We start from the raw sequence: 5,275 nt of genomic DNA on the forward strand, positions 1-5,275 counted from the left end.
ACTAAAGTATTATTTGATATATACAATTAAAACCTGTAGGTTTGGTGACCAGAAACCTAGCTTGTCATTACAATGGAGATGTATTGCTTATGGTTGGGTACCAAGAGCCAAATTATTTCATAGTTTGCAGTCCCACTGAAGGAAAGGTACACTGGTTCCACTTGAGAAAGAACGCCCCTCGACTCTTCCTCCAAAAGACCTATGTCCATTCATTCTGCTGGCTTACACTGGCTAATTTAACACTAATCCCTTCCTGCAGTTAGGCAGGTAAGAATTACTAGTATTAATGTTGCTATTGCTATTTGTTCTTCCTGGTCCTCTAATAATTTTGTGTGGTTCATTGGAGCTTAGGAGATAAATGAAATTTTGGTTTCCGTCTATCTCAGAGTTGTTCCAATGGGTCTGTGAATGCACCTGATTCTGTTATGTCCAGTTCAAATGTATTACTTGGCAATCTGCATTAACATATTGCTCCCCAAATCTTGGAATGAGGACTACTATGGCCAGAAAAGACAAATGGTAGCCCCTGGACGTTCCCTTTCTTACCAAAAGAGTAAACCAAAAGCAATTCTGCATCCTAGGAAGAATTAGAGAGATTAGTGCCACCAACAGAGACCTGAAAAATGTAGCTTTCCCAGCATATATTTAGTTATTGACTCATTTATTTGACCTGGGCAAAAAGCAGACTGATCTTGAGAAGAACTTGACTCATGCACTTTTATACATCCCCTCACTTTGCTAACTCATCGTTTAGGTTTTAGCTGAATATTATTTCTCTGAGAACTTTCCCTGACACATGGAATAAGTTATACACTCAACTCCCCCAGAAAAGTTAGTAAGGCTGAGAGGATAAAGGTAGATGGCAATTACACAGTAACAACACTTGTATTCATTGGTCTGCAGTCAAGAAAACAAATATTTCAAGCAGGAAATTTAATAGAGGGAACTGGTTACAGACTTTTTGGAAGGGCTGGAGGAGCTGCAGGAGAGAAAACATTAGATTATTCAGAAATTAGTAATTGCAGATATCACAACTCACTTAAGGATGAAAGAATAAAAAGAAGAAGAGGTGGTGAAGAGGTCCTGAAAGCAAGAAACCCACTCTGCACGTCACTGCTGGGCAGTGCCATTGCTGTTAGAGGTGCATTGCGACTTTGGAAACTTCCCACTACACTCTGTGGAAACTTCCAGGGGTAGTGGAGTCCATTCCTGTCCACTGTGACACTTCTGATGACCAAAGACATCATCAGAAGCATAAAAAAAGAAGGCTCTGCTTTCTTGACACATTCCAATTTTTCAACCAGTACCTCCCTTGGGCAAAAGCTAACCACAAATAGACTGGGAAGGGAGCCTGGGAAATGAAGTTTGTAGAGATGCTGTCCTTTCAGAAAGGAGAAGAATACGAAGGATGTGAAAGAAGGCAAGGGCAAACAAGAAAATGACCAGAACTGCCCACCCTTTTGGCTATTTGACATCCGTTCTCCTCAGCCTTCCACCTGTTTTTCACTTCTGTACAAGGACATAATGTTCAGGGTAGCATGATGGGATTATCTTAAATGAGTGAAATATTTTCTCCACTTTTTCCAAAGGTGAAATGTAAAGTCCCATCTATATCCATCACTGTAGCCAGCTCTGGGTGAGACTGTTAAGATAGTTCTGGCCAAAGCCAGTGGTTCTGAGGAGATGCACAGTGGGAATATGAATGGAGAGAAGGCAGTCGGTCTGAGAGGTATTTACAAAGGACACTTTTCAGAATCAAATCTTAAAAGAATTGGTCATATGTCACATAATGAACAATGTCTGAGGCAATAATTTGCAGAACACTCAAATAGTCATTTGAAAAACATCTTCTTCTTTTAAGAGAGGAAGAGAGGGGTGGGTCAGGGGCAGAAGGAGAGAGAAAGAGAGATTCTCAAGCAGGCTCCATGCCCAGCACAGAGCCCCACAGGGCTCGATCTCAGGACCCTGAGATCATGACCTGAGCTGAAATCAAGAATCGGCTGCTTAACTGACTGAGCCACCCAGGTGCCCCTCAAATGATTTTTATGGTCAAATTTTATGTTGTCTCCAATACAAACTGAGAATAGAAAATTCAATCATTATGGAAGTCACTGCCTCTGCATGAATAGAATATGCACAATATCCCCATGAAAATCTTATCTCTGTCTGCAACTCAAGTTGTTTCTTTATGGATGGTTCAGAGACCCTGGATATTTTCTCTAGTGGTTTTGTCGTCCAAATCAAGCCCAAGATATCTGCAACTGGTGTAGCATGAGTTTGCCCATATGATTTGATCAATCCTGGTGATGGCATAGGACTGGTTCAAACAATGGAACTTTCAGAGGAGATGGCATTGTGTGCTTTAACCACTACTCATCTAGACTTTCATTATAATTAAAAGTACGTAGGCCTATTCCTAGAAAAATATTTTATTCTTATCCTGGAAATGGTTTAGAAGCTGAGAAAGTTTCAAGGCCCTTCCTGCTTCTGAAAGTTTGAATTTGTTGAGTGCTGACCTCAACCTAACAACAATGTGTGATTCATTCTATCCAGGAGCTGATTCTGTGCTTCAGTTTTCCCACAACGTGTTCTGTGAAAGTTTGGTAAGTGAATGGATTTGATTTTTTCCTTCACTCTCTATCCCTGTTAAACCTCTGTTAAAGCTATATTTCTATTTGGAGTCCTCTCATTTCTTTATATCCCAGGCACAGTGATTCTTGCTTCAGCTTGGGGAAGCACCCCACCCTTCCTACTGAGTCCTCAAATATTAGCTGTTCTTGGGTTCAGCTTTCTCAGGCCCCTTTTCCTCTCTTCCTTTTGTTCACCATCTCTTTAGTCTTGGGCCAGAAACACTTAGTGGGGGCATAAAAGCAGTAAATTGGCCAGAATCTAAGAAATTCTAAGAAGTCTAAAAGAAATGGTAATTATGTGAGATGGTGGAGGTATTAACTCACCTTACTGGGTAAATATATGTGTGTGTATATACACACACACACACACATATATATATATAAAATCATGTTGTGCACCTCTAAACTTACACGCTATTATATGTAAATTATCTGAATAAGGGTGGAACAAAAAATGACTTCCTTTGTCTAATAATTTGACCATTAAATATTAATTATGATGATTTATTGGGACATTTTAAATGAATTTTATGATGGGCAGAAGTGACAATACTGATTACAGAAGCAAGCTTTCCAAAGTGGAGAAGCACATGATGCGTCTTCAGGCATCAACAGTACCCCTATGTAATTACAGCTTTCAACAACTATATCTAGTGCATTCTTGCTAAGAAGGATCCAAATGTAGAACGGTAATTTTTTTTAATGAGGGTTCTAAAAACTTTTGCATTCCCACACCGGGAGTCGAACCCGGGCCGCCTGGGTGAAAACCAGGAATCCTAACCGCTAGACCATGTGGGAGGCGACGAAACTACACCGGAGTGTAAGCAAATTGAAACACTCCCGTCTGCTTCCGCTTTCAGTGTCCGGCCCCGCCTCCTGCCGCACCAGCTTTCTGCGCCTGCGTGACTTTTCGGCATTCAGCAATTGCGGTGAGCTCCGTGGTCTTTCTCTATGCCCTCCTCTCACCCCGCCCGGGGAAGGTGCAATCTCCAGAAATCTCTGTTAAAAAGCTGCGGAGGTGAAATTTGGAAAAGAATGGTTTGAATGGCTTAAGGAACACGTTATGAGATTGGCTTCCCAGGTCCCAGTTCCCTGGGTTGACTCTGCGTGTAACCTTTTATTAGACCAGATTTTTCCAATCATGACGGTTTTAGGTCGTAGGAATTTTGCATTTAGAAGCCTGCATACGCCGAATAACCCGTGGGGAACGTTTTGGGCAAAAAAGCCTTCGGACACTACAATCTTGTTTAGGAATGGCCTTACATTATTAAAATCTGCAAAACACCCAGGACCGCAAAGGAAAAATCCACACATTGCACTATGTAAGCAACTCATACTTGGGGTGGGGGGGCGGTGCGGGTAAAAAAAAACCCACAGACTGGGAGATAAACATATAAAAGATTGGTATCATATAGATAAACTACACATGATTTATAGTAAGACAAACACTGCAATATAAAAATGAGAACTTGCTGTGAATGGGCCATTAGTTGGAGAGGAACCCCACGGACAAAAACCATTTGGAAAAAATCTCAACCTCACTGGCTCCCAGCTAGCATTTGGACAAAAAGCAAAAGTGTGAAAATGTCAAGTGTTGGTTAGTATGTGGGAAATAGGAAGTTCTTAGAAACTGATAAAACTTGATCAAGGAGGCACAGTGTCAGGATTTCCTAAATGTGTTTATGACCAAGCATTTCTATTTAATTTTTATAAAACCAGTATTGTTCTTGAACTGCTTCTCAGGCGCTGAACACCAAGACACACTGCTGTGAAAGTAATAGACACACTTTAGGGCACAATAACATTACCACAGTGGAGGGCCAGGATCACCCTGAGCAAAAATCAAAGACGGGTGAAGGGATTAGAATATTCTTAATCTCTAAGAATTTCAAATGTCTGCTGAAAAATAAAAAAATTCTTAAGAATTGAAAACATTTTGGGGCGCCTCGGTGGCTCAGTTAAGCGTCTGCTTTCCGCTCAGTTCCCATCCCAGGGTGCTGGGTTGGAGCCCTGGGTCTGGCTCCCTGGTCAGTGGGGAGCCTGCTTCTCCCTCTCCCTCTGCCCCTCCCTCTGCTTGTGTGCTCGCTCGCTTGCTCTCTCTCTCTCAAATAAAATCTTTAAAAAAAAAAAATTGAAAACTTTTTTTTGGCATGAAAGGGACCATAAATAATATCAATATGTCAACATTCTAGCTACAGGTTGGAAGAAAATGTTTGAAACACGTTTGATAGGAAAAGGCGACTATTATTACTGTACAACTGAATCTTAGCATCTGGGGAAACCCACAGGGATAGGGGTCAAGGACATGAATGAATAGTGGATGGAGAAGCAAGGAGTTCTGATTAGTCAATAGATTTCAGCAAAAAGCACAGGCTCATGTGTAACCATGGCAACACAATGTAAACCAATGCTAAGATAGCCAGTGTTAAGGAAGAAGTGAGGACACAAACTCAGACGATGGAAATGGGCTGTGGGGATGGAGAGGAACAACTTGGCAATTATTGAAATGTGGAAAATGTATATTTAATCCAGCATTTTTAATTCTGTGTTGCCCATAGCCAGGCACCCTATGATGCAGGGTATTAGGGAGGACTGTATGGGAGGCAGTGCTCCCAGTAGAAAGTGTTGGGGCCTCATACTCTCTG

General features: G+C 41.5%; 1 non-coding gene across 1 annotated transcript; it reads right to left on the reverse strand.

Moving 5' to 3' along the window:
- Positions 1-3,356: 3,356 nt before the first annotated feature.
- TRNAE-UUC lies at positions 3,357-3,428 on the reverse strand. Its single transcript has one exon. It is a non-coding gene; the product is annotated as a tRNA-Glu (tRNA).
- Between the last annotated feature and the right edge of the window lie 1,847 nt (positions 3,429-5,275).

This window comes from Phoca vitulina, unplaced genomic scaffold (assembly GCF_004348235.1).
Source record: "Phoca vitulina isolate PV1807 unplaced genomic scaffold, GSC_HSeal_1.0 scaffold84, whole genome shotgun sequence".
Lineage (NCBI taxonomy): Eukaryota > Metazoa > Chordata > Mammalia > Carnivora > Phocidae > Phoca > Phoca vitulina.